The following is a 13,262-nucleotide window of genomic DNA, read 5'->3' on the forward strand; positions in this document are numbered from 1 at the left end:
ATATGAAAGCTACATCATATCTACAACAGTTATGACAGCAGTCGCAGTGACTGTAGATGTGAGCCCCGGGCTGGTTGAAGATGATGTTGAGAGCGAGTAAGGTGTGTTTCGCCTATATCCACATGTTGTTCTACTACTCTAAACCAGCAGTGCTCAACTCATCCTCAATACCCACCAATAGGTCAGGTTTGAAGGATATCCCATCTTCAGCAAAGGTGGCTCAATCAGTGGCTCAGTCGGAGACTGATTGAGCTACTTGTGCTGAAGCTGGAATATCCTTCAAACCTGACCTGTTGGGGGGTCTTGAGGACTGGAGTTGAGCATCCCTGCTCTAAGCCCACTGTTCACCCTGACAACGTCCAATAGTAATGGGTTCTAAATGATTGTACGGTGTCAAAGTTTAGTGGATGCTTATTAGTTCAAGAGATTAAGGGATTTTTTATTGCTAACACAGGAATAACCTGTTAGTGAAACTATGCTCGAACATATATTTAATTGGGTATTTGTCTATACAGATTTATAAGCTGTTGAGTTGGTAGGATGGGCAATCAGCTCTTGGAATGCGTTGTGAGGTCTTCTTCTGATTCGTAGGGTTGTTAAAAGCCATTATCACAACATCATCTAAACCACAAAGATCTGCCGAAGGTGGTGAACTTGTGGAACGGCAAAGAGTTTAGAATGGATAAGTTTGACGTTGGTGACACCACCAAGGAATCTCCGCAATTTAGGATTGGAGGCTGACTTTGGGGGGCATGACGGTTAGGGGGGAAAAATGATAGGTTTGCTTGATAGAAGTAAGTGGCTAGCATAATGGTTGAATGGTTTATATGATTTGCTAAATTGGTGTGTTGTCTGCATTGGACTGTATATTTCCAAGGTTCAAACTCGCACTAGAAGTAAATAATTAGTAGATGTCATATGACTACTGTAGAACCGTTGCAGTGCTTGTGTCTCAGTGATTTGCTGTAACCCATTAGCAATGAACACTGTTTCCAAGTTTCTTTTTTCCAACTTGGCAATGTGCTAATAATGACATTTGCTGATTATATGCAATGAGAGCAGCTGCAGTTGCATCAGAATTTTCCTGAGCCATTCCTCTTAATATGGCCATGTTTCAAACGATCTTATCTTGCATGAATTAAAATGCTGTATGGCTATTATTTGTTAAATTAAGATTAGCACTGAAGAAACTTAATGGTTTAAAGCGGCAATCCAAGCATTGATTTACATAGATTTGAAGCATGGGGTCTCCGGAGTTGAACCTAATTCATTTCAGCTACAGGGACCCCCTGTTTCCGGAGATACTTACCTTCATAGGGGGTGCTGGTAGCAGCTCCAGCTGAGCTGGCAGGGTTCCCGTTATGGCGGAGTTTCAAATCTGCCGTGCCCTGTGGGCCAATTAGGAAGTCGTGACATCTTCAGGTTTGGCTTCCTATTGGCCGGCGTGACGGGGGACCTTTTCATTTTACCCTCTTTGGAGGTAAGTATCTCGGGAAGCAAGGCGTTTCCGGAGATGAAATTAAAGGGGTTCAGCTCAGGAGACCCCCCCTGCTTCAATCCCATGTTAAAAAAAGAATCATATAAAAACTGCATGAACATTTAACATTCTTGCCGCTGGATATGATGTATCCCGGGCCCTTTAATTGGGAAACACAGCAGACTGGTTTAGCAATAGTATTTAATAGAAAACACAAATGTAGAAAATACTGAATATTTCTAAACTATATCATTGAATTTTTGAAATAAGACGCCCTACTTGTAATTTTATATTTTATGTTTTTTTTTTTAGTTATATATATTTTTGGTGTTGCGAGATGATGACATATAAAACATACAATTACACATTACAGTACTTCATTAGGTGAGGCCATCTAAATCCTGTTACAATCATCTATTGCCCGAGTAGGTTAGTCCCAGTGACTTTACAATCTCATTTTTGGTGCTTGACACAAATGGAGATAAAGTGATTGCAGGTTAATTGGCTTGGGCGACAGAATTCTTACCATTAAGTGACTCCTCCAAACTAGGCCATATAGAGGGTTAAGATAATAATATGGTTCTCCTTATAAAGCGCTGAAAGTGTATGCTACAATGAACATAGAATTGTTTAAGGAAGGTATTCTCAACTCCAGTCCTCAAGTCCCCCCAACAGGTCAGGTTTTGAGGATATCCCAGCTTCAGCGGAGGTGGCTCAGTCAATTGAGCCACCTGTGCTGAAGCAGGAACTGATTGAGACACCGGTGCTGAAGTAGGGATACCCTCAAAACGTGACCTGTTGGTGGCCCTTGAGGACTGGAGTTGCCCCCCCCCCCCCCTGCTCTAGTGGCAGTAAAAATATGAGAGAAAGAAGGGTGTTCTTTAGTGATTTGTTACTGACTTGGTTATGTTTTAGACCAGGTCTCTTCAACCAGTTCTCCAAAGGGGCCGGTACCGAAAACATGTAGGGGTGAAAGGCTCACAAGCTTATTGTAATGTAAATGTAGATACATTGAAAGAACTGAAAATATTTTTATTTCAACATTTTGCAAGCATGTATGACATCTGTACCCATCTCGCTACCTTCTGATAAATAATAACCCAAGACTTTTTTTTTGTTTCTTTACAGGTCTTTATATATATATATATTACCTTCTCCGGCAGCAGCAGCATCCGACGGCATCTACCACTGCATGTTCCCGTCAAGATGGCGTCGCATTGCCGTGACAACGGGATGGCACGTGCCGTCACGGCTCCATGCGGCGTCACTTTGCCATGACGACGTGACACCGTATGGCGCCTCGATGTCACGTGACGTCCTGTTGTCATAGCGACGCGATGCCATTTGAAGTCGCGTAGCCATCTTGACGGGAACCATGCCGGGGGGAGATGCGGCCGCCAAAGGTAAGAGCCGAGGCCCCGCGCTGAACCTCCCAGCCGGCCCTGCGGTAACCCGGAGATTTCATATCTCACCCCGTAGCACAGAGATATCTAACCGAAACACGTTGTCTCCGGGTCAAAACCAGAGAAGTGGCAAACCTGTCCATGCCACATAGAGTTTCATGACCCCAACTTACAAGTGCGTTTGTGTGAAAAACTGCACTTAAGTGCCTTAGCAATTAGTATGAAATTAGGAGGAGCAGAGCCCAGGGGCCAGATCAAGGCGCGTTGCTACAAGATGAAGAACCCTGCTTTAGACCATTGGCTTCACCGACCTTAAGGCAGGGGGCGCTCAACTCCAGTCCTCAAGCCCCCCCCAACAGGTCAAGTTTTCAGGATATCAAAGCTTCAACACAGATGGCTCAATCAGTCCCTGCTTCAGCACAGATGGCTCTTTCAGTGGCTCAGTCTTGCCTTAAGGGGACATGATACCGCTGTGATAGATTTCCAGAGGTTTGGTAGCCAAAGGATCATATTGATCTTATAGGTGCAATGATGAACAACTCAAGCTCTAACCATCTTTTAAGGTATGGGTGAACATGCCAAGATATGACTAGTACTGTATGTGCAGCCTTGTAATAAGTAATAAGACAGGACAGGAAAGAGGGAGCCCTCCCCGTGTGAGTGTTCACAGAGAATTTGCCTGCTCACCTTTGTTTTTTTGCCAGACCATATCAATGCAATCATTTGAGACTACAAACCAAGAATATATCAAAACGTAGGTGGGATTTCAATGGTTTGGAAGAAGTATAGCAGCCCTGGCAGAAGATTCATGTTAATTCTGTGAATCTAGCCGACCCATGGGATGTAGTATTTAGATCACTCATGGAGATATTTTTTAATGGTTATCTATAAAGGTGGAAAATAGGTGGGAAATGAAATTCGTACAATAGGGTATCATAAGGGATTGTTAAAAAGACAGGTATTTAATTGCTTGGCTTTTCCAATTGAGATCAAAGTTTAAATACATTGTGATGAATATGAGTGTCTAATGCCTCCGACGTGTTGGTGTTCATATGGAATCCTGATAATTTATTGAAGAGGTCCTCTCCAGGTTGGGCAAGGAGATTAAAGACCTGGACAGGGATAATAGTATATTGTCTGCAAAGAGGTATAATTTATATTAATGATTGCCTATTTGTATACCCCTAATATTGGGATCAGCCCTAATATTAGACATTTGTAGAAAAGGCGCACTCTCAGTCCCAGGGGACCTGCCACGTGTGCACATCAATCAAGCATACTAAACGAATAACACCAGAAAGACGTACAGTATGGACAGCACAGCACTCCAATGTTCAATAAAGTTAAATGTTTAATGTACAAGACAAAAGATCAACATTTTGGTCTCATATCAGACCTTTTTCAAGATGGCATGAGAGACCATGGAAACGTCGGTGAATAAGAAGTATTTAGTAGAAGGATTTAACTCTCTCCAAACATCCAACAGTCCTAAATCTCTCAAAAATCAAAAAGAGTTCTGGTATCAACTTTTGTGTGATGCATGGAAGAATCAGTAGAGGGCTTAGATCTGTTGAGGGAATCGTTAACTGTCAAGTGAAAGTGGCCACCTACAATCAGGCGGCCGTAACAAAGATTCCCTGGACCTCTCCCAAAAAATTATTGAAAAATTGCGAGCTGTTCGTTCTGGGTGCGTAGATATTTGCAATAGTCAACTCTTGTCCATATTGAGTAACAACAATGATACATCTCCCTTCTTTATCTGCGCTAAGCAGATCGGGAACAAAATTAGTCTTTTTATTAATTAGGATAGCTACCCCTTTCAGCTTAACCTGATCTAAAGCCACGAACACTTGGGGGTAATTCTTATCGGGGGGAAAAAACCTTTGGGTGGCTGGATATTAAAATGTTTTTTTTTTTGTTGCAGGAGAATAATATTGCAATCGTTAATATTTGGAGATGGCCGTGCAGCTTTTACAGGGGCTGTTTAGGTCTTTAGTGGGGTCAGAAATGAGCTTAAGAGGAAAGTGCACCACAGTGAGACAGCCTTGGTGGTCTCTGCAGCATTGGCAGACTTGAGAATCCACAGCTTTGGTGAAAGGGGAAAAGGAGGAGAGATAGGGGAGAATTCAGGCTAAGGATAATAACCCAGTATTACTTACCCTTAGAGTAGGAAGAAGGTGCCTTTTAATGGCTGTGTAGTGTGGGGACGTAGGTCGGGCCTACGATGACGGGCTCCCTGTTGACATGGAGGAGTAGAACAACGGGGAGGTGAGACATTTATAAATAACCTTCATCAAATGACCATAATTTATATCAGGGGTGCACAAACTGGGGAGTGTGGGGGGGGGGGGGGAGGAGTGCGTGGTGCTTACAGAGGCACCGTGCTCTTCCCAGAGGCATTTAAATTCAATGCAGGGGGAGCGCGTGAGGCCTCTGTAAGGTCCCTTACCTTATCTCCGGCGGCTTCGGGCGACGTGTCGCCATGGCAACGCAGCATCATATGACGTTGTGACATCAGATACACCGGAGACAAGGTAAGAAGGGCGGGGGGGCGCGTGCAGGGGGGGAGGGCCAGCAGGGAAAATACTTTGTACACTCCTGATTTAGATGGTCAGATTCCAAAACGAGTTATACCATTGTGAACACAAGGAATGCGCACTATACAGGGCAAAAGTAAGGAAAGCTGTGTTGCAGGGGAGGAGCAAATTAAATGGGATTAATTAAGGTATATATATTCATTTTCCCAGAAAGCGTGCTTAATAAATTGGGGCACCATTGTACCCTGTAATAAACTGTAATATCAAAGCTTGAGAACAGTGTACGGAAAGCAATTAAATGGAAATAAATTCTCCCTAGATAGAAAGTGTATACTTGATTTACCTATATATTTGTTTATCTTGAACAGCGTAGCAACAGAGGGCTAAGGTCACCTTATTGAGTCTGAAATCTTAAAAGGGAATCTGGGTATGGTTTAGGACGTGTGGTTGTGACCTCGCCGCAGGGACATCTCGTCGCTGGCCGCCCAACGCCAATTTAGGGCCGTAACTTTAGCCCTTAGACAAAAACTCCCTCAGCCTAAAACCTGTATCCCTGTTTTATTATTCTAAAAAAACCTTACCCTTAAAAACCTTACTCTGGTCCCCTTACCCTAAAAAAAACCCTTCCCCAAAGCTAATGACCTACCTTGGGTACGAAACACCAAGCGACGAAGTGACCCTCGGCAGCGGCTAAACGTTTGCGGCAAAACTGCCGCATCCACTCATTGCGTTCCGATCTGGGTATGGGGCTAAATGGGCAGAAGATTATAGCATTTTAACGGACTGATCTTTAATCATTATTTTGTAGGTAGGAGAATGTGGGTTATAGTAAATAATGTAGTGAAATAAATGCACAATTGCGCACCAGGGATTAGTGATAGGTAATTTATTAAAAATGTACACAGATACTGAGTGGATCCAACCCCACCTCAGATAAAAAGCTAAGCAGCTAAAACTCAGAATTGATAGAGAGTACCTCCAATTCTAACTAAACCCTAAGCTGCACAGCATACAGATTACAATAAAAATGCATATAAGGAATAAAACATGAAACAAACATGAAAGAAAACTATCTAACGATTTGTGATAAAACCGCCATAGAAATATACAACTGGCAAGGGGAGACGGACACTCACACTGAGACAGGAAGCGGGCTCGCGGTGACCGCAAAGGATCCGGATCTCGGCACCGCGAAGATGGAAAACACCGCTGATGTCTCCTGCAGGCTCCGTCACAGCTTGCCAGCAAACACGCGCAGGATGACCTGTCGTGACCTCTACGCGACTAAATGGGCAGAAGATTATAGCATTTTAACGTACTGATCTTTAATCATTATTTTGTAGGTAGGAGGAGAATGTGGGTTATAGTAAGTAATGTAACTAGCATTATTTGGTATAAATATGTAAGTTACTTAAGGAAAGGAGGAGTTAAATAGGAAAAGAAAAGGTGCGTGTGTGTATATATATATATATATATATATATATATATATATATATATATATATATATATATACACACATACATATATACACACATACATATATACACACATACATATATACACACATACATATATACACACATACATATATACACACACATACATATATACACACACATACATATATACACACATACATATATACACACATACATATATACACACATACATATATACACACATACATATATACACACATACATATATACACACATACATATACACACATACATATATACACGCACCCAGTGGCGAGAAAAAGTTTGTGACCCCGTTAGGGTTTTCGCATATTTCAAACCTAAAATGTTATTAGCTCTTAATCTAAGTCCTAATAATAGATGAAGATAACCTGATCAAACAAATGACACCAAACATGATACTTTCCCAACATTTAGTTATCCGCAAATGATTCAATATCCATGTGGGATAAAGCACTGTGTGGGAACCTTTAGATTCAGTAGCTGGTGGCGCCCCCTTGAGCAGGAATGACTTCACCTGCGCGTGTCCTGTAACTGCTGGTCAGTCTCTCACATCGGGTCTGAGGAATTGTGGCTCATTCCTCCTTACAGAACTGCTTCAGCTCAGCCACACTGGAGGGCTTCCATGCATTGACAGCTTGCTTCAGGTCCTGCCACAACATTGCGATGGGGTTCAGGTCGGACTTTGACTAGGCCATTCTAAAACGCAGAATTTCTTCTTCTGCAGCCATTCTTTTGTAGATCTGCTTGTATGTTTAGGATCAGTGTCTTGCTGCATGACCCACTTTCCCTTCAGCTGCACCTCACGGACGGATACCCTGACATTCTATTGTAGAGTCTTCTGATACAATGTAGAATTCATGGTTTTGTGAATCATGGCAAGCCGTCCGGGTCCTGAGGCAGCAAAGCAGCCCCAAACCATCACACTGCCACCGCCGTGCATGACGGTGCAGATGAGGGTCGAACGCAGTACTTGGTTTTTGCCAAACATAACGTTTCTCATCGAGGCCAAAAATTTCAACCTTTGACTTGTCTGTCCAGGGAACATTGTTCCAGAAGTCGTGTGGATCATCCATGTGCTCTTTGGCGAAATTCAGATGGACAGCACTGTTCTTTTTAGAGAGCAGTGGTTTCCTCCGGGCTATCCTTCCATGAACACCATTCTTGGTCAGTCTTTTTCTGATAGTCGAGTCATGAACACTCACATAAGCCAAGGTGAGCGAGGCCTGCAGATCCTTAGATGTTACTCTGGGGTTCTTTGTGACTTCCCGGATGATTTGCTGGTTTGACTGTGTGGATTGGTGGAGTCCCAAATCCTTAGAAATGGTTTTGTAACCCTTTCTAGTCTGATGAGCATCAATAACTGCTTTTCTGAAGTCCTCATATTTCTTTTGATTGTGGCATGACGGTTTCCACACACACCTATATGGTGAAGGCCAAACTCACAAAGTTTCTGTTCTTTATATAGGGTGGGGCCTCCCAAACTCACACCTGAAGATCTACCGAATTATTTAAATACCTGATTCTAATTATCCCCTTTAATTAAGCTGATTAAAACCAGGGTTTCACTTACATTTGCAGATACCCTCACTTTTAATTACTCGTTGTTTGTCGAATTCATACATCATTTTATTTCAAAAGACATGGAATTGGTTAATATAAACCCTATTGGATATTTAAGAAAAGGTTTTGATTCAAGAAGGTTATCCTGGAAAAACAATGGAATTTCCGTAATTATCATTGGGGTTCACAAACTTTATCTTGCCACTATATGTGTGTTTGTGTGTGTGTGTGTGTGTGTGTGTGTGTGTGTATACGCACACAAATTGAGTTCTTAACATGAACAGATAAAGTAAATTTGCATAAAGATGTGTTGTATCAGTAACATAACATTATAAACAGTAAATAGGGAATATGCTTAGACACGAACTAGATATCTGCTTCTGAATAATTTTGGGTTCAAGAACCCTTATTATGTAGAGATAACACCAAGGGAAATTCCATTTAGATTAATAGCACTTGCCACAAGTAAAACAAACTCACAACACATCTTCAGATATTAAATATATCTGGGCTGGCAAGTATGGGTCTAGGGGTGACGTGTATGATCCCGGGAAGGGGGAGAAGGATGTCTGAGCCTAGTGGGGAGATGTCTGGGCCTAGGGGGCAGCCTCGGAGGGTGTTCTGCTAGAGGACTGCCGGAGGTGGTTCCCAGAGGTCAGTGGGAGGGAGGCCCATACAGGCCTGCAGATCTGGCACTACAGATTAGGGTCGCCGGCAGGGGGACCCGGACCCTTAACTCACCGAGCCTGAGACAGCAGTCCTGGCTGTCCCCCCATGTTGGTGGTAATGATGAGCATGTTCACGTCTTAAAGCAGCAGTCCAAGATGCGCCCGTCACCCCCTTTTAATATGTGCATCAATACAATCCACACAATGAGCTAAGTTGCTGATTGATTGACGAAGATTCGGCTCGGGGGTTCACTAAATGGCTGTCAGTGTAGCAGAAGAGGACCAAGGATGCAAAGTTCTGTGGGGAAGATCATGTGACCAGGCAGTCACTAGATACAATTGGTGCACTGCTAGAGAAAGGGCAGGGCTCAAAAAGTGGTGTGCCAGAGCCTGTTTCAGAAGAGGAAGGGAATGTAACTATGTAAATGGTTGTTATAGAAACATAAAATGCTTGTTACATTATAATACATTACAAATGTAATTCAGTTGTTTTTTTTTTTATTGCCTGGTCTGCAGCTTTCAGACAGGTCCACAAACCTGCCTTACCCCATCATCGCTCAGCATGTCGTGCTGCCACCTCAGCAAAGGATTTTGGGTAGTGATATGCAAATAACCCTCGGGCCTTGTAGAAGGCGGTGTGCAAATTCCGTGGTCCAATTCGGACACAGTGGAAGGTGCGCCACAACGTGAGGGCCGCCACTGATCTCGCCTCTTAAAAAATGTAGGAACTCCGTTGTGGGGAGTTTCCTTTTTGTAATTTTGGGAGCCATCACTGAATATTGATTAGCGACTTTTAGAATCCTGTCTCTTTTACAAACGGGGGTAGATCAAATTAGCTGGTTCCGCCGCAGTCTTTCAAGCGGACGTTCCACTCCACGACGCGCTTGTGGGTTTTTATTTTATTTTTTAATAAAAAAAGATCTTGAAAAAAATTCAACCTTTAAAACATTTGTATTTAAACATATTTGTGTTTTTTTGTTGTGCACAATGGTGTTTTTACACGCGGTTTACGGGAAAAAAAGTCATGTGTGCTGAGCATGCGCATTTTAAGTGAAGCTTCTTTGTCTTTGGTCACTGTTTTGTCACAGATATTGTATTTGTGATGGTGATTATTTTTAATTAAAATTGAAAACACGTCAGTGACAAAACGCAAAAAAGTTTGACTTAGAACGCGCGTTCTCGGCACACACCTCTGTTTGAGACATTTTCACTTATATAGTTATACTAACTGTCTGTGTGTGTCTGCGTCTCTGTCTGTGTGTGTCTGCGTCTCTGTGTGTGTGTCTGCGTCTCTGTGTGTGTGTCTGTGTCTCTGTGTGTGTGTGTGTGTGTATGCGTGCCTCTGTCTCCCAAGCTGGGTTGCTGTTGCTTCTGCGCATGAGCGGCGCGCCTAGCCGGCGGCTGCTGCACATGTGTGCCGAGCCCTGCCGCCACTGTGCATATGCGAATGTAGGGGGGTGACTATTGGGTTCTGCATATGCGCGCCGTGGCCCCCAACCTCTTCTTCTGCGCATGTGTATTAGTGTAAGCTGGAATGGTGTTTTTTTGCACACTGGCACCCTCAGATTAGTAGCGTATCGTCATTTGGGTGATGGTTTTTGCGTTACAACGCAAGGATTTTTCCCCATGAAAACACTGTAGATACGAGCAAATAAGTTTCGCTTAAAAAAAAATTAGGGAAAATAAAACCTTTTTAACCGCCAAAGCGTACTGAAAACGCAATGTGTTGCTGACCCCTCTGGCAGGAGAAGGGTTAAAATAAGAAGGACTCTGCTTGGCAACAATTGGTTCATGGAATAGGCTATGTGGCTATAGGGGTGTATTTAATCTATTCCACAATGTATTATTGAATGTGGAAGAATTTCCCTTGTGTGCATGAAAGCTGCATTAAGGAGGAATTTGGTGCAGTTATTATCCAGATTAGGATTTTACACTCATGAGGAATTGGCACCAATGAGAATCCCCCTATCCTTCCTGTGCAGAATGGTATGTTCCACAAGCCCCGCCTTTTTATATATATATATATATATATATATGAGCCGTTCCCACCGACCAATCAAAATCAGCGACAGCGTGACGGGGGCGGTGCCTATTGGCGGGCGCGGTTTATTTCCCTTGTTGGTTGACAGCTTCTCCCAAGCGCAAGATTGACAGCTTCCGTGGCCAACCGGATCCGTAACTTTGGCCATGTGGGCAGGCCGAGAGCAAGAAGCGGCCAATCACAGGGCTTGGTGCAGGAGGCGGGGATGGCACGTCATTGGCTGCGGCGCGAGCGTTGGTTGTGAAAGATTAAAAACAAACAATTAACGGAATTTAACGGCCGAACAGCGACCTGGGGAGGAGTCCGCGCTGTGTCCGGTGGGGTGGGGTTGTTACTAGTCAGGCTTGAGGGGCGTGGCAGACAGGCCTGCGTGGTGTGCCTCAGGCTCCGGGGGCGGGGCAGACAGGCTTGCGGGGCGTGTCCCAGACTCCGGGGGTGGGGCAGACAGGCCTGCGGGGCGTGCCTCAGGCTTCGGGGGGTGGGGCAGACAGGCCTGCGGGGCGTGTCCCAGGGGGCGGGGCGTGGCTCAGCTCCTCCCACTTACACTCCCGGGATTGTTGTTGTTTTTTTTTCCCAGTTTGGGCACTGAGGGGAAAGTTCGCGCAAACCGGCCCGCGGGTACGTATATGGGAAGGTATAGGGAGGGGAATAAATGTATATGGGAAGGTATAGGGAGGGGAATAAATGTATAGGGAGGGGAATAAATGTATATGGGAAGAATACGTATATGGGAATGAAGATGGGTATGTATATGGGAATGTATACATGCACTTTATTATGTACAATGTGCACTACATCATATACCCTTACTGATATATACACACTGTATGCGCTATTATATACAATTACTGATATATACACTGTATGCGCTATTATATACAATTACTGATATATACACACTGTATGCACTATTATATACACTTACTGATATATACACACTGTATGCGCTATTATATACACTTACTGATATATACACACTGTATGCGCTATTATATACACTTACTGATATATACACACTGTATGCGCTATTATATACACTTACTGATATATACACACTGTATGCGCTATTATATACACTATTATATACACTTACTGATATATACACACTGTATGCGCTATTATATACACTATTATATACACTTACTGATATATACACACTGTATGCGCTATTATATACACTTACTGATATATACACACTGTATGCGCTATTATATACACTTACTGATATATACACACTGTATGCGCTATTATATACACTTACTGATATATACACACTGTATGCGCTATTATATACACTTACTGATATATACACACTGTATGCGCTATTATATACACTATTATATAGACTTACTGATATATACACACTGTATGCGCTATTATATACACTTACTGATATATACACTGTATGCGCTATTATATACACTTACTGATATATACACACTGTATGTACTATTATATACCCTTACTGATATATACACACTATATGCGCTATTATATACCCTTACTGATATATACACACTGTATGCGCTATTATATACACTTACTGATATATACACACTGTATGCGCTATTATATACACTTACTGATATATACACACTGTATGCGCTATTATATACACTTACTGATATATACACACTGTATGCGCTATTATATACACTTACTGATATATACACACTGTATGCGCTATTATATACACTATTATATAGACTTACTGATATATACACACTGTATGCGCTATTATATACACTTACTGATATATACACTGTATGCGCTATTATATACACTTACTGATATATACACACTGTATGTACTATTATATACCCTTACTGATATATACACACTGTATGCACTATTATATACCCTTACTGATATATACACACTGTATGCACTATTATATACCCTTACTGATATATACACACTGTATGCGCTATTATATACACTTACTGATATGTACACACTGTATGCGCTATTATATACACTTACTGATATATACACACTGTATGCGCTATTATATACACTTACTGATATATACACACTGTATGCGCTATTATATACACTTACTGATATATACACACTGTATGCGCTATTATATAC

At 42.5% G+C, this 13,262-nt stretch overlaps 1 long non-coding RNA gene across 1 annotated transcript in view; it reads right to left on the reverse strand.

The window, feature by feature from the left end:
• Positions 1–4,985: 4,985 nt before the first annotated feature.
• Positions 4,986–13,262, reverse strand: part of LOC142470215 (uncharacterized) — an 11,000-nt gene continuing 2,723 nt past the window's right edge. Inside the window, exons 2-4 of the long non-coding RNA XR_012789231.1 lie at positions 6,554–6,701; positions 6,064–6,166; positions 4,986–5,116 (exon numbers count right to left, since the gene is read on the reverse strand). This is a non-coding gene — a long non-coding RNA (uncharacterized LOC142470215). The remainder of the gene's footprint in view (positions 5,117–6,063; positions 6,167–6,553; positions 6,702–13,262) is intronic.

Source organism: Ascaphus truei, chromosome 19, assembly GCF_040206685.1.
Source record: "Ascaphus truei isolate aAscTru1 chromosome 19, aAscTru1.hap1, whole genome shotgun sequence".
Classification (NCBI taxonomy): domain Eukaryota; kingdom Metazoa; phylum Chordata; class Amphibia; order Anura; family Ascaphidae; genus Ascaphus; species Ascaphus truei.